Genomic DNA, 22,509 nt, shown 5'->3' on the forward strand with positions numbered 1-22,509 from the left:
CATTTTTAATATATTGATTCTTCCTATCCATGAGCATGGAATGTTTTTCTATTTGTTTGTGTCCTCTCTTATTTCCTTGAGCAGTGGTTTGTAGTTCTCCTTGAAGAGGTCCTTCACATCCCTTGTAAGTTGTATTCCTAGGTGTTTTATTCTGTTTGCAGCAATTGTGAATGAGAGTTTACTCACGATTTTGCTCTCTGCTTGTCTATTATTGGTGTATAGAAATGGTTGTGATTTTTGCACATTGATTTTGTGTCCTGAGACTTTGCTGAAGTTGCTTATCAGCTTAAGGAGATTTTGGGCTGAGACGATGGAGTTTTCTAAATATACAATCATGTCATCTGCAAACAGAGACAATTTGACTTTCTCTTTTCCTAATTGAATAATCTTTATTTCTTTCACTTGCCTGATTGCCCTGGCCAGAAATTCCAATACTATGTTGAATAGGACTGGTGAGAGAGGGCATCCTTGTCTTGTGCCGGTTTTCAAAGGGAATACTTCCAGCTTTTGCCCATTCAGTATGATATTGGTTGTGGGTTTGTCATAAATAGCTGTTGTTATTTTGAGATACATTCCATCAATAACTAATTTATTGAGAGTTTTTAGCATGAAGGGGTGTCAAATTTCATCAAAGATCTTTTCTGCATCTATTGAGATAATCATGTGGTTTTTGTCATTGGTTCTGTCTGTGTGATGGATTACATTTATTGATTTGTGTATGTTGAACCAGCCTTGCATCCTAGGATGAAGCTGGCTTGATCGTGGTGGATAAGCTTTTTGACGTGCTGCTGGATTCAGTTTGCCAGTATTCTATTGAGGATTTTTGCATCAATGTTCATCAGGGATGTTGGTCTGAAATGTACTTTTTTTGTTGTGTCTCTGCCAGATTTTGGTATCAGGATGATGCTGGCCTCATAAAATGAGTTAGGGAGGAGTACCTCTTTTTCTGTTGTTTGGAATAGTTTCAGAAGGAATGGTACCAGCTCCTTTTTGTACCTCTGGTAGAATTTGACTGTGAATCCGTCTGGTCCTGGACTTTTTTTGGTTGGTAGGCTATTAATTATTGCCTCAATTTCAGAACTTGTTATTGGTCTATTCAGGGGTTCCACTTCTTCCTGGTTTAGTCTTGGGAGGGTGTATGTGTCCAGGAATTTATCCATTTCTTCTAGATTTTCCAGTTTATTTGCTTAGAGGTGTTTATAGTATTCTCTGATGGTAGTTTGTATTTCTGTGGGATCAGTGGTGATATCCCCATTATCAATTTTTATTCTGTCTATCTGATTCTTCTCAATTTTCTTCTTTATTAGTCTGGCCAGCAGTCTATCTATTTTGCTAATCTTTTCAAAAAACCATCTCGTGGATTTATTGATTTTTTGAAGGGTTTTTAATGTCTTTATCTCCTTCAGTTCTGCTCTGATCTTAGTTATTTCTTGTCTTCTACTAGCTTTTGAATTTGTTTGCTCTTGTTTCTCTAGTTCTTTTAATTTTGATGTTAGGGTATCGATTTTAGATCTTTCCTGCTTTCTCCAGTGGGCATTTAGTGCTATAAATTTCCCTCTAAATACTGCTTTATCTGTGTCCCAGAGATTCTGGTACATTGTGTCTTTGTTCTCACTGGTTTCAAAGAACTTATTTATTTCCGCCTTAATTTCATTATTTACCCAGTAGTCTTTCAGGAGCAGGGTTTTCAGTTTCTATGTAGCTGTGCGGTTTTGAGTGAGTTTCTGAATCCTGAGTTCTAATTTGATTGCACTGTGGTCTGAGATACAATTTGTTATGATTTCCATTATTTTGCATTTGCTGAGGAGTGTTTTACTTCTAATTATCTGGTCAATTTTAGAATAAGTGCGATGTGGTGCTGAGAAGAATATATATTCTGTTGATTTTGGATGGAGAGTTGTGTAGATTTCTATTAAGTGTGCTTGGTCCAGAGCTGAGTTCAAGTCCTTAATATCCTTGTTAATTTTCTGTTCGTTGATCTGTCTACTATTGACAGTGGGTTGTTAAAGTCTCCCACTATTATTATTATTTATTATTATAAAGAGTTTATGTCTCTTTGTAGGTCTCTAAGGACTTGCTTTATGAATCTGGGTGCTCTTGTATTGGGTGGACATATATTTAGGATAGATAGCTCTTCTTGTTGAATTGATCCCTTTACCATTATGTAATGCCCTTCTTTGTCTTTTTTGATGTTTGCTAGTTTAAAGTCTGTTTCACCACAGACTAGGATTGCGATCCCTGGTGTGTGTGTGTTTTTTTTTTTTCTTTCCATTTGCTTGGTAAATATTCCTCCATCCATTTATTTTGAGCCTATGTGTGTCTTTGCACGTGAGATGTGTCTCCTGAATACAGCACACCAATGTGACTTGACTCTTTATGCAATTTGCCAGTCTGTGTCTTTTAATTGGGGCATTTAGCCTGTTTACAGTTAAGGTTAATATTGTTGTGTGAATTTGATCCTGTCATTATAATACTAGCTGGTTATTTTACCTGTTAGTTGATGCAGTTTCTTCATAGTGTTGATGGTCTTTACAATTTGGCATGTTTTTGTACTGGCAGGTATCAGTTTTTCATGTCCATGTTTAGTGCTTCCTTCAGGAGTTTTTGTAAGGCAGGCCTGGTGGTGACAAAATCTCTCAGCATTTGCTTGCCTGTAAAGGATTTTATTTCTCCTTCACTTATGATGCTTAGTTTGGCTGAATATGAAATTCTGGGTTGAAAATTCTTTTCTTAAAGAATGTTGAATATTGGCCCCCACTCTGTTCTGCCTTGTAGGGTTTCTGCAGAGAGATCCACTGTTAGTCTGATGGGCTTCCCTTTATGGGTAACCTGACCTTTCTCTCTGGCTGCCCTTAACATTTTTTTCTTCATTTCAACCTTGGTGAATCTGATGATTATGTGTCTTGGGGTTGCTGTTCTCGAGGAGTATCTTTGTGGTGTTGTCTGTCTTTACTGAATTTGAATGTTGGCCTGTCTTGCTACGTTGGGGAAATTCTCCTGGATAATATCCTGAAGAGTGTTTTCCAACTTGGTTCCATTCTCCTCATCACTTTCAAAGTATACCAATCAAACATAGATTTGGTCTTTTCACATAGTGCCATATTTCTTGGAGGCTTTGTTCGTTCCTTTTCATTCTTTTTTCTCTAATCTTGTCTTCACACTTTATTTCATTAAGTTGATCTTCAGTCTCTGATATCCTTTCTTCTGCTTGATCAATTCAGCTATTGATACTCATTTACGCTTCGGGAAGTTCTTGTGCTGTTTTTCAGCTCCAGCAGGTCATTTATGTTCTTCTCTAAACTGGTTATTCCAGTTAGCAATTCCTCTAACCTTTTTTCAAGGTTAGAACATTCAAAAAGGTTCTTAGCTTCCTTGCATTGGGTTAGAACATGCTCCTTTAGCTCGCAGAAGCTTATTATTACCCACCTTCTGAAGGCTACTTCTGCCAATATGTCAAATTCATTCTCCGTTCAGTTTTGTTCCCTTGCTGGTGAGGAGTTGTGATCCTTTGGAGAAGAGGCATTCTGGTTTTTGGAATTTTCAGCCTTTTTGCCCTGGTTTTTCCTCATCTTAGTGGATTTATCTACCTTTGGTCTTGATGTTGGTGACCTTCAGATGGGGTTTTTGTGTGGATGTCCTTTTTGTTGATGTTGATGCTATTCCTTTCTGCTTGTTAGTTTTCCTTCTAATAGTCAGGCCCCTCTGCTGCAGGTCTGGGGGAGTTTGCTGGAGGTCCACTCCAGACCCTGTTTACCTGGGTATCACCAACAGCAGCTGCAGAACAACAAAGATTGCTGGCCTGTTCCTTCCTCTGGAAGCTTCATCCCAGAGGAGCACCCACCAGATGCCAGCCAGAGCTCTCCTGTATGAGGTATCTGTTGACCCCTGTTGGGAGATGTCTCCGAGTTAGGAGGCATGGAGGTCAGGGACCCACTTGAGGAGGCAGTCTGTCCCTTAGAAGAGCTCGAGCACTGTGCTGGGAAATCTGCTGCTCTCTTCAGAGCCAGCAGGCAGAAATGGTTAAGTCTGCTGAAGCTGCACCCACAGTGGCCCCTTCCCCCAGGTACTCTGTCCCAGGGAGATGGAAGTTTTATCTATAAGCCCATGACTGGGGCTGCTGCCTTTCTTTCAGAGATGGCTTGCCCAGAGAGGAGGAATCTAGAGAGGCAGTCTGGCTATAGCAGCTTTGGTGAGCTGTGGTGGGCTCTGCCCAGTTTGAACTTTGTTCAAACTGTGAGGGTAAAACCACCTACTCAAGCCTCAGTAATGTCAGACACTTCTCCTACCACCAAGCTTAAAAATCCCAGGTCAAATTCAGACTGCTGTGCTGGCAGCAAGAATTTCAAGCCAGGGAATCTTAGCTTACTGGGCTCTGTGGGGGTGGGATCTGCTGAGCTAGACCACTTGGCTCCCTGGCTTCAGCCCCCTTTCCGGGGGAGTGAATGGTTCTGTCTTGCTGGTGTTCCAGGTGCCACTGGGGTATGAACAAAAACTCCTGCAGCTAGCTCTGTGTCTGCCCGAATGGCGGGCTGTTTTTGTGCTTGAAACCCAGGACCCTAGTGGTATAGGCACTTGAGGGAATCTCCTGGTGTGCGGGTTGTGAAGACCATGGGAAAAGCATAGTATCTGGGCTGGAATGCACTGTTCCTCAGGGCACAGTCCCTCATGGCTTCCCTTGGCTAGGGGAGGGAGTTCCTTGACCTCTTGTGCTTCCCAGGTAAGGTGACATCCCACCCTGCTTCTGCTTGCAGTCGGCGGGCTGCACCCACTCTCTAACCAATCTCAGTGAGATGAGCTGGGTACCTCAGCTGGAAATGCAGAAATCACCTGCCTTCTGCATTGATCTTGCTGGGAGCTGCAGACTGGATTTGTTCTTATTCAACCATCTTGCCAGCCACCTCTGGTAATATATCAAAACTATATATTAATGACACTAATTATTCTCTGCAATAATGAAACAAGTTCAATCTTTTTATTTCTAAGATGATAAGGATTTATGTGTTAAAATTTTAATGAGCATACGTTGCAATAATCATAATAATAGTATGTACAATTCACCAAACATATTAAAAATTCTGATAAATGATTATTAAACAAAAAAGGTAAAAATATATTTTGAGTACTTTTTTAATGAGTTAAATGAGGAGGAAATTTGAGTAAATTACCCTTGGCTGAATGAATTGTCTCAGTTTGTTTTTTTCCTTTCTTTTTTATGTTCATGAAATATTTGAAACCTTTCAGCAACATGCTATTTTAAGACTGTGGGTGAATGGGAGCCATGTCTTCCTTTTATAACATGGACAATCACAATGCAGGCAGTGCAGTAGAGAAGAAACTCGGCCAGAACCACCTTCTCAGGTGGACCAATTCAGAAAAAAATGTGGATTATGATGCTCTAAAAATGAATTTCCTAAACAATTTCCATGTGCATGTTCTTTTTCAAAGTCTTTGTCTCTTCCAAAGAGTGGAAGTAATTGCCTTCCAATCTGAAGACCAGCAGTCTATGTGTAGTTTAACCAGAACATAGTAGAATGGGATTTTTATCTCCCTCATGTTAATAACAATCCTTTTATTAATACAACCAAAGATCACATTAAATATTTCAGGGGCCAAATTATACTCTAAATTTATATAAGCCCCACAGTTACCTTTAAATTGACTTTCAAGTCCTTTCTAGCTATGCTCTTGCTAAGTTATGTCCTTCCCCCATTGTGTACTTACATAAGCTTAAATTTATCTCAGTCAGATTTCATCCTTTTAGTTTCAATTCTTACTCCAGAATTTTGAGATATTTTTGGATTGTGATTCTATCTTCAACCCACATAGAGAATATTTGAAGACTATAGGCATATATTCCCTAGGATCTAAAAAATGCAACGTTTTCCAAGGATTTTCTTTTCAATAATCAAAATATAATTTTGCTACACTTCAGGATAGTTAGTTTTTAGATAGTTCATCAGAAAAGACTTATAAAGGTACTCAATTTTTGAGAGGTGCTGGACTCTGATTTTAGTTCTTTCACGTCATTCATTCAACAAACATGAGTGCCTTCTGTGTTCTGGGCTTTGTGTTAATCACCATGAAATCAGAGAAGAAGATGATTCTACCTGAGTAAAGTGAGCATAAGAATTAAGAAAGCCATTAATAACAGTGCAGAGTGATAAGCACTATAAAATGCATATGTTCAAGGTGGTCTAGGAGTACCTAGGAGGGGTATCTGATTCATGTAAAAGGAAGATAGCCAACAAAGACTTTGTAAAGTAGGTGACACAGGAATCTATAAGAATAAATAAAAGCAAAGTGTGCAAAGAACAGAGCATATGCAGTGGGTGGAAGAAAGCGTATTTCAAGAAGAATGCATAACCCATAATGTGAATGCATGGAAGTACAGAGTATTTCAAATTTTCGAACCTATGGAACAGAAAAGGCAGAAAAGGAAAATTCAGGCTAAAATGAAATGAGACACTTTAAGAAATGCAAGGAGAAAAAATAGTTTATTCACCTTGTTGTCAAAGAACAACAATAATCAAATATGATAAAAAAATTTTTTAATTTTGTGAAAATGAGAAATCTCATCAGTAAAATATGTAACTGGCACAGAGGCAATTGAAACCCTATCTTATGACATCCAGACTTTCAATATTGGATTTCTAAGGAATTTGACAACTGAGTACAGATGCTACTACCTCTTCCTTGATTCTCTTCCCCCATCTCTGTCTTAGTCAGTTGCATATCCCTGTGATGGTTAGTATTAAGTATCACCTTGATTGGATTGAAGGATGCAAAGTATTGTTCCTGTGTGTGTCTGCGAGTGTGTTGCCAAAGGAGTTTAACATTTGATGTCAGTGGATTGGGAGAGGCAGACCCACCTTCAGTGTGGGTGGTCACCATCCAATCAGCTGCCAGAGCAGCTACAATAAAGCAGGCAAAAGAAGGTGGGAGAAGCCAACTTGCTGAGTCTTCCAGGCCTTCATTTTTTTCCCATGCTGGATGCTTCGTGTTCTTAAACATCAGACTCCAGGTTCTTCAGCTTTTGGACTCTTGGACTTAGACCAGTGGTTTGCCTGGGGCTCTCGGGCCTTCGGCCACAGACTGAAGGCTGCATTGTTGACTTCCCTACTTTTGAGTTTTGGGACTCGGACTGACTGCCTTGCTCTTCAGCTTGCAAAGGGCCTATCGTGGGATGTCACCTTGTAATAGCGTGCATCAGGACTCCTTAAGAAACTCCACTTCACATATACATCTATGCTATTAGTTCTGTTTCTCTAGAGAACCCTGACTAATACAGATTTTGGTACCAGGAGTGGTTCTAATGGAACAGAATTTTAAGGATGATTTTTTTTTAGTTGGTTTTGAGGTTTCTGGAGTTGGCTGCTTAACCTGATTAGACCTCAAAATCCTGAGGATTCTACTTCTAATAGTATGGAGAACACTGATGGTCCCTGTTTTGAACTGTTTAGAGAGTTATGCAAAGTAAATGCATTTGATACTACTGATTCACCACTCTTGAGGGGCAAGGAGTTTAGTGACTCTATACATAATACTTTTGACCATTTGTGCAGAACCAGGGAATATAATGAAGTTGGTTGGTTGCTCCTAAGTTTGCTGGACAAAGTGATGAAAGAAAAGGATGAGCTCAGGGATTCTAAGTCCTGGTTCCAGAAACACACACTGAGCCTCAAGTCTTCTAAGATTGCCCTGGGTGAGAGTCTTATCTCCTGTAGATAAAGGGCTGAAATTGTGGAAGATCAGACACAAGCTCTTATAATGTGCATGCCTGGCCTGCAATGAAAGGTGCACGCTCGGTCTCACCAGGTGTCTACTGTTAAAGTGAGGGCATTAATTGGAAAAGAATGGGATCCTGCAACTTGGAATGGGGCTGTGTGGGACAACCCTGATGAAGCTGGGGGCACTGAGCTTGTAAACTCTGATGAGCCTTTTTTGCCAGGGGAAATAGCCTCCCACCCCCAGTGGTGGCAACATCCCGTCCCCTACCCAGGCTGCCATTAGCTTTTCCACTGTTGTCTCAGGAGATTAACCATGCACTGCCTGAGGCAACAGTGATGGCCTCCTCTGAGACAGTTGCCAAGCAAGACAATGCTGATTCTTCTCAGGACCTACCCCCAACACTCCCATTTGCTTCTAGACCTATAACTAGAATCAAGTCCCGGCAGGCCCCTAGAGGTGAGGTTCCGTGTGACCCATGACGAGGTGCATTACATCCCAAAAGAACTGCTTAAGTTTTCTAATTTATATCAGCAGAAATCTGGAGAACAGGTATGGGAATGGATATTAAGGGTGTAGGATAATGGTTGGAAGGAACATAAAGTTGGATCAGGCTGAATTTATTGATATGGGCCCACTAAGCAGGGATTCTGCATTCAATGTTGCAGCTCAGGGAGTTTAAAAAGGCTCTAATAGTCTATATGCTTGTTTAATTGAAATATGGATCAAAAGATGGCCCACTGTGAATGAGCTGGAAATGCCTAATCTCCCTTAGTTTTAATGTAGAGGAAGGGATCCAAAGGCTTAGGGAGTTTGAATGCTAGAGTGGATTAGTCACTTTAGACCTACTCATCCTAGCTGGGAGGGTCCAGAAGACACACCCTTCACCAATACCTTGCAAAATAGATTTGTGAGGGGAGCACCTGCATCCTTGAAGAGCTCTGTGATTGCTCTTCTCTGTATGCCAGCTCTTACAGTGGGAACCACAGTCACTCAAGTAGAAAATTTAAATGCAATGGGAATAATTAGATCCTGAGGTGGCAGGAGCCAAGTGGCAGCATTCAACCGTCAAAAGCAAGGTGGGCGTAGTTACTGTAATGGAGAGCAGAGGGAAAGCAGCACTCAGAATAGTCTGACTCATGTAAAGCTCTGGCATTGGCTAATTAATCACAGTGTTCCTGGAAGTGAAATTGATAGGATACCTAATGGATTCTTACTTAATTTGTATAAGCAGAAAACTTCCAGGCTGAGTGACCAAAAGACAAATTTGAGTTATTAAAAACAGAGAATCACGGCCCCTCAATCAACTTTCAGACTTGAGCCAGTTTACAGAGTTTACAGACACAGAATCCCTTGAATGAGGGGGATGCTGGGTCCACTTAAGGAAGGACTCCACTACAGTACCAATAATTTAGGCTGTTAATCTTTCTCTCATCCTTTCCCAAGACCTCGGTCCTTTTACCAGGGTAACTGTGCATTGGGAAAGGGAAATGGTCAGACTTTTCAGGGACTACTGGACACTGGCTCTGAGCTGACGTTGATTCTAGGGGACCCAAAACATCATTGTGGTCCTCCAGTTAAAGGAGGGGCTTATGGAGGTCAGGTAATGGAGTTTTAGTTCAGGCCTGACTTACAGTGAGTCCAGTGAATCCCACAGGACTCATCCTATAGTCATTTCCCCAGTTCCAGAATGCATAATTGGCATAGATACACTTAGCAGCTGGCAGAACCCCCACATTGGCTCCCTGACTGGTAGGGTGAGGGCTTTCATACTGGGAAAGGATAAATGAAGGCCATTAGGGCTGCCTCTACCTAGAAAAATAGTAAATCAAAAACACTATTGCATCCCTGGAGGGGTTGCAGATATTAGTGCCACCATCAAGGACTTGTAAAATGCAGGGGTGGTGATTCTCACCACATCCCCTTTCAACTCTCCTATTTGGCCTGTGCAGAAGACAGATGTATCTTAGAGAATGACAGTGGATTATTGTAAGCTTATCCAAGTGGTGACTCCAATTGCAGCTGCTGTACCAGGTGTGGTTTTATTGCTTAAGTAAATTAACACAGCTCCTGGTACCCGGTATGCAGCCATTGATTTGACAAATGCTTTTTTCTTCATTCCTGTCCATAAGGCCCACCAGAAGCAATTTGCCTTCAGCTAGCAAGGCCAGCAATATAACTTCACTGTCTACCTCAGAGGTATATCAACTCTCTGGCTTTGTTTCATAAGCTTGTTTGCGGAGATCTTGATTGCTTTTCTCTTCCACAAGATACCACACTAGTCCATTACATTGATGACATTATGCTGACTGGATCCAGTGAGCAAGAAGTAGCAAACACATTGGACTTATTGGTGAGACATTTGCATGCCAGGGGATGGCAAACAAACCCAACTAAAATTCGGGGAACTTCAACCTCAGGAAACTTTCTAGGGGTCCAGTGGCATGGGGCCTGTTGAGATATTCCTTCTAAGGTGAAGGATAAGTCGCTGCATGTGGCCCCTTCTACAACCAAGAAAGAGGCACAACACCTAGTGAGCATACTTGGATTTTGGAGGCAACAGTTCTCATTTGGGTGTGTTACTCCGGCCCATTTATTGAGTGACTAGAAAGGCTGCCAGTTTTGAGTGGGGTTCAGAATAGGAGAAGGCTCTGCAACAGGTCCAGGCTGCTGTGCAAGCTGCTCTGCCACTTGGGCCATATGACCCAGCAGATTCAATGGTGCTTGAAGTATCAGTGGCAGACAGGAATTCTGTTTGGAGCCATTGGAAGGCCCCCATAGGTGAATCACAGCAGAGGCCTCTAGGGTTTTGGATCAAGGCCCTGCCATCGTTTTCAGATAACTACTCTCCTTTTGAGAGACAGCTCTTGGCCTGTTACTGGGCTTTGGTAGAAACTGAACTTTTGACTATGGGTCATCAAGTCACCATGCAACCTGAACTGCCCATCATGAACTGGGTGGTTTTGGACCCATATACCCATAAAGTGGGGCATTCATAGCAGCATTCCATCATCAAATGAAAGTGGTATATATGTGATCAGGCTTGAGCAGCTCCTGAAGGCACAAGTAAGTTACATGAGTAAGTGGCTCAAATGCCTATGGTCCCCACTGCTGCCACCGTGTCTTCTGTCCTCCAGTCTGCACCAATGGCCTCATGGGGAGTCCCCTATGATCAGTCAACAGAGGAAGAGAAGACAGAGGTCTGGTTGTCAGATGGTTCTGCACGACATGCAGGCACCACCCGAAAGTGGACAGCTGAAGCACTACAGCACCTTTCTAGGACATCTCTGAAGGACATTGGTGAAGGGAAATCTTCCCAGTAGGCAGAACTTTGAGCAATGCACCTGGTTGTGCACTTTGCATGGAAGGAGAAATGCCCAGATGTGTGATTATATACTGATTCATGGGCTGTAGCCAATGGTTTGGCTGGATGGTCAGGGACTTGGAAGAAGTGTGATTGGAAAACTGGTGCAAAGAAATTTGAAGAAGAGGTGTGTGGATGGACCTCTTTGGGAGGTCAAAAACTGTGAAGATATTTGTATCTCATGTGAATGCTTACCAAAGGGTTACCTCAGCAGAGGAGGATTTTAATAATCATGTAGATAAGATGACTCATCCTGTGGACACCATTCAGCTCTTTCCCAGCCAACCCTGTCATCACCCAATGGGCCCATGAACAAAGTGGCCATGGTGGCAGGGATGAAGTTTACACATAGGCTTAGCAACATGAACTTCCACTAGCCAAGACTGACCTGCCTACAGCCACTGCTGAGTGCCCAATTTGCAAGCAACAGAGACCAACACTGAACCTTAGATATGGCACCATTCCTGGGGGTGATCAGACAGCTATTTGGTAGCAGGTTGATTATATAGGACCTCTTCCATCATGGAAAGTGAAGTGGTTTGTCCTCATCGGAATAGACACTTACTCTGGCTATGGGTTTACCTATCCTACATGCAATGCTTCTGCCAAGATTACCATCTATTGACTCATGGAATGCCTTATCCACTGTCATGGTATTCCACACCGCATTGCCTCTAACCAAGAAACTCATTTTATGGCTAAAGAAGTGTGACAGTGGGCTCATGCTCATGGAATTCACTGGTCTTACCATATTACCCATTATCCAGCAGCTGGATGGAATGGCCTTTAAAATCAAAATTACAATGCCAACTAGGTGACAATACTTTGCAGGGCTGGGGCAAAGTTCTCCAGGAGGCTGTGTATGCTCTGAACCGGTGTCCAATATATGGTACCATTTTTCCCATAGCCAGTATTCATGGGTCCAGGAATCAAGGGGTGGAAGTGGAAGTGGCACCTCTCACCATCATCTCTAGTGACCCACTAGCAAAATTTTGCTTCCTGTTTTCACGACATTACGTTATGCTGGCCTAGAGGTCTTAGTTCCAGCGGGAATAATACTGCCACCAGGAGAGACAACAATGATTCCATTAAACTGGAAGTTAAGATTGCCACCTGGACACTTTGGGCTTCTCCTACATCTAAGTCAACAGGCTGAGAAGGAAGTTAAAGTGCTGGCTAGGGTGATTGACATGGACTATCAAGATAAAATCAGTCTACCACTCCACAGTAGAGGTAAGGAAAAGTATGTATGGAATACAGGAGATCCCATAGAGCATCTCTTAGTATTACCATGCCCTGTGATTAAGGTCAATTGAAAACTACAATGACCCAATCCAGGCAGGACTACAAATAGCACAGACCCTTCAGTAATGAAGGTTTGGGTCACTCCACCAGGTAAAGAACCATGGCGACTAAGGTGCTTTCAGAAGGCAAAGGAAATACAGAATGTGTAGTAGAAGAAGGTAGTCATTAACACCTGCTATGACCATATGACAGAAATGAGGACTGTAATTGTCCTGAATATTTTCTACTTGTTTTGTTAAGGATATATTTGTGCACGTATACACTTGTACTAAGAAAATACCTTCATTTTGGCTGGGCATGGTGGCTCATGCCTGTAATCCCAGCACTTTGGGAGGCCGAGGCGGGCGGATCACAAGTTCAGGAGATCGAGACCATCCTGGCTAACACGGTGAAACCCCGTCTCTACTAAAAAATACAAAAAATTAGCCGGGCATGGTGGTGGGCGCCTATAGTCCCAGCTACTCAGGAGGCTGAGGCAGGAGAATGGCGTGAACTCGGGAGATCGTGCCATTGCACTCCAGCCTGGGTGACAGAGTGAGACTCCGTCTCAAAAAAAAAAAAAAAAAAGAAAAAAGAAAATATCTTCATTTTGTTAACTTTATTTTTCCTTTATCATGTTACATAAGATTTATTGACTTCATATCAGCATTTAAGTGTTGTTAACTTTATGTAATAGCATTTAGGTTAAGGATTAGTGTGCTTTCAGTTGTACAAGAATAGCTATATTGTTAGTTGTAATGACGATCTTAAAACTGTCTTTATTTGAAGATTATGTATCATTTCAGGAGATGTGTATGGGTTCAAGTTGACAAAGGGTGGGCTTCTGATGGTTAATATTAAGTGTCAGCTTGATTGAAGGATACAAAGTATTGTTCCTGGGTGTGTCTGTGAGGGTGTTGCCAAAGGTGCTTAATATTTGAGTCAGTGGATTGACAGAGGCAGACTCACCCTCAATATGGGTGGGCACTATCCAATCAGCTGCCAGAGCAGCTACAATAAAGCAGGCAGAAGAAGATGGGAGAAGCCAACTTGATGAGTCTTCAGGCCTTCATCTTTCTCCCGTGCTGGATGCCTCCTGTCTTTGAACATCAGACTCCAAGTTCTTCAGCTTTTGGACTCTTGGACTTACACCAGTGATTTGTCTGGGGCTCTCGGGCCTTTGGCCACAGACTGAAGGCTGCATTGTTGGCTTCCCTACTTTTGAGGTTTTGGGACTTGCACTGGCTGCCTTGCTCCTCAGCTTGCAGACAGCCTATCATGTGACTTCACCTTGTGATGGTGTGAGTCAATACTCCTTAATAAACTGCACTTCATATACACATCTATCCTATTAGTTCTGTTTCTGTAGAGAACCCTGACTAATATAATCCCTATCACCTAGAAAAGTGTCTGCCACTTCTGGTGTTTAAGTCATGTTATTTTGTTGAATATAATAGGGTCACTTTAAAAATTGTAAGTGCATGTATATTATGAAGTAATGTTTGTTTTAAGTACTATTAATACCACTAGAAAGAAACAAAAACAACACTGAAAATACTGAACCTATTCCTTCTGAGGAAGTGAAATGTAGTTATAAAATGTGCCATAGTAGTATTACCTACCTACATGTTGATTTGGTAGGTTTCTCTGGATAATCTTCCTTTTTGAAATGTATGTCTCCAAGAAAAAGCTGCTGTGGACTGAGAATTTATTCCTTTAGTCACCAGGGTGTCTCCTAACTTCCATAGAGCTTGTAAACTTATGTTATCAGGAATGTGGTAGAACTTTATTACAGTGCAGTAATTGAAATATCAATGAAAATATCATAACTGGATTGTAATGGCGTAATTGGTTATGGTGAGGTAAAATGGAAGAGTCATTGGGTTTCTTGGCTTATATGTGTGTAGTCGCCCTTGATAAGTGCTAAGCTTACACTCAGTTATCCCATAAAGGGAAGACAAGCAGGTTCATTCCTGAGGCAGCAGCCTGGGGTTATAGGGCTTAAGTTTAGTCTATGACATTGCTCATACCTTTGCTGAACACACAAGCAGCTGGAGTAATACCGAGAAGCCTCCATTTCTCTCTATGATCCTGAATATTTCCCGCCTGGAATGGTGAGAATTATAATTCCACTGCTCCCCAAATTCTGGGGTGGCAGAAGTAGCCTTAGAAGATTGTCCTCTTTTGTTCTCTTATGTGGTATCTATTTATTCTCTGTAACGAAGGGCTCACTTAAAGGGAAAAGATTACCCTTAAATGTACCTTTAGAACTGGGAAACTAGTTTTGAACTTGATTAAAATGTGTATTCTGTTTTTCAGTTTTCACACCAGTTGTTCAATTGGATCCTCATAAGAACTCAATAATATAAGCAGAAAGGTGTGAAAATAAATTTAGAGTGAATTTATAACTAACAATTCTCTTTCTCTAATAATAGCACTTCTACTCTAAAGGGAAAGCTATGTCTGAAGCATGCTTCAGAAGTTTCATCTGGAGACCCAAAGCAGACGACAATAGTACCAAGCTAATTTCCATATTCTAAAATACAGTGCCAGGTCACCAATGAAGCATTATCAAGGGGGTAGCCTGAAACTGGTTCTGTAACTCCCATATTTTAGCCCCAAGTATCATTTTTTTTTAATGAAGAACTTATTTAGGAGGGAGATTAATGGTGGAAACCCCTTTGAAGAGAGTTCTTATTGAAACACTCTGTGCTCCCCAGATGAAGGACACACTGATGGAACCACTTGGAAAAACGGGTGTGTCTCCAGGGCTAGATACAAGGACAGCTGCTTGACTTCACCTTGAGATGTCTGAACATGACAGGCTAGCTGGAACTGCTTTGATAGCAGAGCATGTAGGAAGGGATTCTCTGGGTGTAAATTAAGTTGCACATATGCATTAGTTCATTTTCTGTTGCTTATAACAGAATATCTAAAACTGAGTAATTTATTTTTTAAAAAGGAATTTATTTCTTACACGTATGAAGGCTGAGAAGTCCAAGGTTGTGTGGGGCACATCTGTTGAGGACCTGCTTACTGGTGGAGACTCTCTGCAGAGTCCCAAGGTGGTACAGGGCATCCTGTGGCAAGGGAGCAGAGCGTGCTTCTCAAGTGTCTCTTCATTTTTCTGTAAAGCCACTAGTCCCACTTCCATGACAATCCAATTATCCATTAATCTATGAATGGATTAATCCATTCATGAGGGCAGAGCCTTCATGACCCAATCACCATATAAAGGCCTCCCTTTTTAATACTGTCACATTGGGGATTTAAATGTCAACATCGTTTTAAAGGGACAAATATTTAAACCACAGCAACATGTATCAGTGGCAAGCTAAGAATGTAGGATTTTCCTTCAAACCCATGGACCAACGATAATAGCAGGACTGCAATTATCTTAAAGGAGACTCCACCTAAGAGGCTATGATGATTGATTTTATGTGTCAACTTGACTGGGCCACAGGGTGCCCAGACATTTGGTCAAGCATTATTCTTGATGTATCTGTGAAAGTGTTACCATTTGGCTTTGTAGACTGAGTAAAGTAGATTTGCCTCCCCAGTGTGAGTGGGCTTCATCCAACCAGATGAAGACCCAAATAGAACAAAAATGCTAAATAAGAGGGAACTCCTTCAGCCTAACTGCTGGAATTGGACATTGGTGTTTGCTTGCCTTTAGACTCAAACTGAAAAATTGGCTCTTCTTGGGTCTTGAGCCTGCCAGTCTTCTAACTGAATCTTACACCATTTGCTCTGCTGACTGCAGGTCTTGGAACTTAGCCTCCATAATCATGTGAGCAAATCCCTTACAATAAAGCTATCTATCTATCTATCTATCTATCTATCTATCTATCTATCTATCTTCTCACCCACACACATATATATCTCCTACTCTGGAGAACCCTGACTAATACAGAGGCTTATCTAGATGGCTGCACTGCTGGGAACCAGGGTTTGAGGGAGAGACTATAGATAGTTCCTGTGCTGGGGTAGTTTTCCTGTGAGGTTGGATCATCAAAGAACCCAAAAAGCACTCTTTGAGAGAAGGGGACACCTACCACTTCCAAGTCAGATCGTAATGTCAAGAAGACTCTTCTCTTTTCCACTAATTCTTCTTCACCTCTGCAGCTGAATAAGGAGGAACAAGAAACAGCAGCTAAAGGACAAGAGAGTAAGGGAAGATAGGAAGACATAATGGAGAAATTTTAAATTAGAAGTGAGTTTTAAGTTTGATATTAAATTACATTGAACATTTTAATATCTGTAAGTCATCAGAAAAGCCATGAAATTTTCTCCAGTTTTCTCCCAGGTGGGAAGCAATGATTCATGGAGTGGGATTAAGGCAGCAGTGGTGAGATAGAATAAAATTGCTTTCTGCTTGTAGCTTTGAAGTACAATTTAACACCATGGTTACATTTTTATTGCATGAAGCTGTTCCTTTGACTCAAATGACTGAATGAATGAAAAATGGATCACAACTTGAATGGATGGCAATTGAATTTTGCATTCTACTAATTTATATTTGGTATAAAGATGGCATTCTTGACTAGTTCCTTGAGTAAAAGAGAAGCAGAGAAGCGGTTCTGCAGAGGAAAAAGATTGCAGCAGATCAGTGTAGAGAAGCACAGTTGAGACACAAAGATGAAGACTTGTCTTCTGATGGCTTCAAGTTCCTGTTTTCAGCCTTAAACTGATATTGGTTCATGAGATACTGTATCCTTCCAGTAAATGCATCTTCTTTTTCCCCTTAAACATGTTGATTTGTTACGTATTACTTGTAACCAAGAGATATGCTACCAATACAGACAGGTACTACTCTCATTTTACAGATAATCTGACTAAGGCTCTGTATTAGTGCATTCTCATGCTGCTATAAAGAACTGCCTGAGAATGGGTAATTTATAAAGGAAAGAGGTTTAATTGGCTCACAATTCCGCATCGCTGGGGAGGCCTCAGGAAACTTACGATCCTGGTGAAAGGGGAGGCAAACACATCCTTCTCCACATGGTGGCAGCAAGGAGAAGTGCTGAGTAAAGGGGGAAACCTCATTGTAAAACCATCAGATCACAGAGAACTCACTATCACCAAAACAGCATGAGGATAACCGCCCCCATGATTCAATTACCTCCCACCAGGTCCCTCCCCCCACACTTGGAGATTATGGGAACTACAAATCTGGGTGAGATTTGGGTGGGGACAGAGCCAAACCATATCAGAATCAAAGAGAGTAGAATTACCTGTGGATACATAGTAGAAATGATATATTCAGAAACTAGAGAGCAGTCATTATGATGCTACTAAAACTTGTAAGGCTATATTGTAGATACTGATGATATAACAATGAACAAAATAAAATTTTTGTGGAGTGTGAGAGAGAGAATGATGTCTTTAAGATCTGGGGCTTGAACCAGTGAGTAAATGAATATGCCAACTACTGAGGTGGGGAATGCTGAGATGGAATGGGATTTTTGGGGGTGGACAATCAGGAACTCCTGCTTTTGTCAAGTTAATTTTAAGATGTTTATTCGATATTCAAGTGGAGATGGATATGAGTTAGTTACAAAGAGGGTTTGGAGTTGAAAATAGATGATTGTGAGAATCTTGATATTTAAAGTCATGCAACTGGATAAAATTATGCAGAGAATGACTGAAGACAGAGAAGAGGTTTCTAAGGTACCCCAACAGGTGGAAATTGAGAATATAAGTAAGATCTAGCAAAGGAGACTCAGGGAGTACACACAGTGAAGTAGAAAGAAACCCAGAAGCTAAGTAAAGATAGGAGATACAGATGAACTGTATCAGTGGCTCAATGGCTGCTTCTAGGTGGAATAAAGTAAAAACTAGAAAACTGACCATTGGATTTGGTGGCATGGGTGTCATTGTTAAACTTGACAGGAGTGATTTCAGTGACAACACATACAAAGTTGGGTGAGAAATTACAAACTGTAATTTGACTTTTCATACAATTCTATCTTAGAAGTATTGAGATTGAGGAAGTAAATTGGATGTCTTGATTACTGAAATTATGTTCCAAGACCTGTCTGACCAAATGTTTCTATATCAACCCATATAAAGTTCTAGATCTCTGATATAAACATTGTTATTGTGTTTAAATAACCAAAGGAATTGATCATAAATATTTATGAGATTGTAATAGGCATAGAAAAATTATTTACCAGAAACAAAATGTTTCTTATTAGCACTGAGAAGGAAGAGAGTATTTTTTTGGACACCCACATTTCCCTTACATAAACTCGAGTTTCAACTATCTCTGACACTGATAATTGTCTGGCCAAGCCTGATAGCAGTGGGGATAAATCTTTGATTAGAGTTGGTTCAAAGAGAAGTGGAGAAGTGCTGCCATCATATAGATATTCTTTTGAGAAATTTTTGTTATGAAAGGGAGCAGAGAGTTGGTCCATTAATTAAAGGAAAATTTCAGGTCATGGAAGATGTTTTGAAGATGGAAGATATTGCAATAATCTTTGTGTGAGGATGGACATGATGCACTAGAAAAGGAAATATTGATGGATGGGTACAGTGCTTGCCTTGGCCCCAAAAGCCTATTGTAGGAGCTCTTCTAATGGATGTCAGCTATGTTTCTGGCCTAAATCCAACTGACCTGCAGCAAACCACATCAATAGATTCCATGGATGTTGGAGCCTGATGCTGCTATCTAACCAGTTCAGTGCAGCCATCTGCCCAGACTTCAGGAATTAACCTGAAAATACCTTGTATTTTCATAATACTAATTAATATTTTAATTAAGAATAAGTTAATTATCCAACAGTAGCTTGTGTTAAAGAGCTATGCTCCATCACTTTGTGTCTCTTTAATACAAGCTACTACTAGAAAATTAGTGTATTTTTTTAGTTTGGTGATTAACTACAGTAGATCATCAATGGTCTCCTTTTCTTAGGAATCTGAAATAATCCTTATGCTTATGAGATAAGTGTGTATGAGAGTGATTTGAAACAGTTTTGGTAGTCACATTACAAAAGACTGATATGTCAGTCCTTCGACACATATTTTCTTTCTTTCTAGTGTTCCTTCTCCAGCCTAAAATTAGTTCATGTTTTATATACCAAGAATTATAGCATGGAAAGTGCCAATATTAACTAAGCTAGAATTTGGTTTTATTGGTAAACTAATCCTAAACCACTCCATGTTCTAAATAATCTTGGTCTTCAGAAACTCTATGATGATAATCCCTTATGTGGCTTTTCATGTCTCGATTCAGTGATCTGTAGTTGGCTACCTTCAGTTTTTTCTTTCTTTTCTTTTTTTGAGATGGAGTCTCACTCTGTCGCCCAGACTATAGTGCAGTGGTGCAATCTCCACTCATTGCAACCTCTGCCTCCCAGGTTCAAGCAATTCTCTGTCTCAGCCTCCTGAGTAGCTGGGATTACAGGTGCCCACTACCACGCCAGGATAATTTTTGTATTTTTAGTAGAAACGGGGTTTCACCATCTTGGCCAGGCTGGTCTTGAACTCCTGACCTTGTGATCCACCCACCTCAGCCTCCCAAAGTGCTGGGATTACAGGTGTGAGCCATTGCGCCCAGCCTACCTTCAGGTTTATATTCTTGTAGAAAAAAAGTTGAATAGGAATTGATTTAGAGGGCGTGTACCCGGCTGGGCATGGTGGCTCATGCCTGTAATCCCAGCACTTTTGGAGGCCGAGGCGGGTGGATCACCTGAGGTCAGGAGTTCAAGACCAGCCTGGCCAACATGGTGAAACCCCGTCTCTACTAAAAATACAAAAATTAGCCAGGTGGTGTGGTGGGCACCTGTAATCCCAGCTACTCGGAAGCCTGAGGCAGGAGATTCGCTTGAACCCAGGAGGCGGAGGTTGCATCGAGCCAAGATCGTGCCATTGCATTCCACTCTGGGTCACAGAGCGAGACTCTGTTAAAAAAAAAAAAAAAAAAAAAAAAGAAGGTATATACCTTCCCGTTTTCATAAACCCCACCATTTTCTATTATGTCATCTTTGGCTGTGTCATGTAGTTGTGGTTCCTGTTTAGCCCACATAGGCATTTGATTTCATGACCGCTGCATAAAATGAAATAATCTACTGAGGTTTGCATTTTTCCTAGCAGGAAAAAACATTCTATTCAGATAATTCAACTGAAGAGAATACATTCAGGTATTACTTAAGACATGAGGGTAAGACTAAACGACTAAAAAAAAGAATGATTAAGTACTCAGAGGCTGGAAACAGAGGGAGGCCATTACCATCCCTAGGCCTGAGGGCCAGGAGGAGCAAATAGTATCCCCAGAGCCCAGAAGGTGTGAGAACTGTGGAGGAGGGAACCACAGTGCTGAAATGGGGTGGGGATACTCAATCCCCCTTTCCTCTGCTTTAAGATCTCCCTCCTATTAGAGTCACACCTAGCCAGAAGCCAGTCCAACAAGGGAACACCAATGCAGTTCATAGGGGTGAGCTGCTTGGGACCCAGAGGTTACAAATGGGGAAAAACAAGTCTGAATGAAACACAAGCTTGAGACACATGCTCACAGATATTCATAGGTGTGTGTGGAAGACCATTGGACAACTTTGCCATTGAGAATAAATCTGTGTTTCCTGAATTTGATAGCCCTGTATATGTTTAAATCCTGGAGATTTCAAACTAACAAGAACCAGAAGGTATCTGCCATACACAGGGCCCACAGTATGAGCTGACACTGAGAATTCAAAAGAGCTGAAACTCTACCTTACTTACATGGATGTTTACCTGCTGATGCAACTCCTGAGGTTCTAGCCCAGATCAAACCAGAGGAGCCTTGTCTTGTTCTGGCTGATGGTGCTGAACTGGGCAGCTAAATTTGCCCACCTCAGTGTGCCATTTGGTTTATTCCAGAATCTACCTGGTATTTCCAGGTTTGAAGGATCACCCAGGACAGGGCTAATATCATCTGGAACATTTCCTCATTACATTGAATTTTTAATCTTTAGACCTAGAAACATACAAAGTTGGGTGAGAAATTACAAATTGTAATTTGACTTTTCTACAGTTCTATCTTAGAACTATTGGCACTGAAGAACTAAATTGGATGTCTTGATTACTGAAAGCATGTTCCAAGACCTGCCTGACCAAATGTTTTTATATCAACCCATATAAGGTTCTAGAGCTCTGAAATAAACATTCTTGTTTTGTTTTAAAAAACCAAAGGAATTGATCATAAATATTTGTGGGATTCTAATAGGCATAGGAAAAAATATTTACCGTACAAAAGGTTTTTCATTAGCACTGAGAGGGAAGAGAGTCTTGTTTTGGACACCAGCATTTACCTTGTATAAACTTGGGTTTTCAACCATCTCTGACACATGTAATGATCTGGCCAAGACAGAGTTTTTGCCAAACATTGCTACTTGAATGGATATTTCTTACAGATTTCACAAAATTCAATACATTCTTTGTTACCATCTTGTCTGAAAAGCAGGAGTTGTCCCAGAGCTATTACGCCTCCTGGTTAAATTGGAGAGTTCAATAGTTTCTCTGATCCAACATCCTAAAGGCATCCCCTTGGCAGTGGATGTGCTGCAAATGTTCCCTAATGAGTTAACATCTAAGTTATCCTTTATCAATTAGTCTTGCTATATGTGACCCTCCTGTGAGTATAAAATATGTTTTCCAAATTCACTGGTACATCTAAGGGACGATTGTTTTAGTTTTGTGGATGCAAGATGTCAGCGGTGTTAAAGGGGGAAATCACATATCAAGTTTAACTCTGTAATGGTTTTATTTTCTTAATCTGCTAGTTGAAGAAATCATTTAAAAAAAAAGCAACCTACACTAACTTGAAAGTCTATATTAGATGTTACTGTTCAATGTGACCCTTGGGTGCATTTACCAAAAATAAGTTTGATTTTCTACATTTGCTAATATGCTAAAAGTAGGAAAATTAAACTATCCATCTTTTATTATAAACTTTGATTCACTAGATATGTGTAATAGGCAAGGGATTAGCACACACCTGGTCTCCAACTGCCTGGTTTCTGATATGCATTCATATAAATGAATCCCAATGGCTATATCTAAGGAGAACATTAAAAGCTGCTTCTGAACACTTTTATTCTGTTCTATTTCATTTTATTTATTTATTCATTTATTAAGACAGGCTCTCATTCTGTCTC

General features: G+C 40.9%; 1 pseudogene; it reads left to right on the forward strand.

Moving 5' to 3' along the window:
- Positions 1–12,134, forward strand: part of LOC129057827 (uncharacterized) — a 40,724-nt pseudogene extending 28,590 nt beyond the window's left edge.
- The last annotated feature ends 10,375 nt before the right edge of the window (positions 12,135–22,509 follow it).

This window comes from Pongo abelii, chromosome 11 (assembly GCF_028885655.2).
Source record: "Pongo abelii isolate AG06213 chromosome 11, NHGRI_mPonAbe1-v2.0_pri, whole genome shotgun sequence".
Taxonomy (NCBI): Eukaryota; Metazoa; Chordata; class Mammalia; order Primates; family Hominidae; genus Pongo; species Pongo abelii.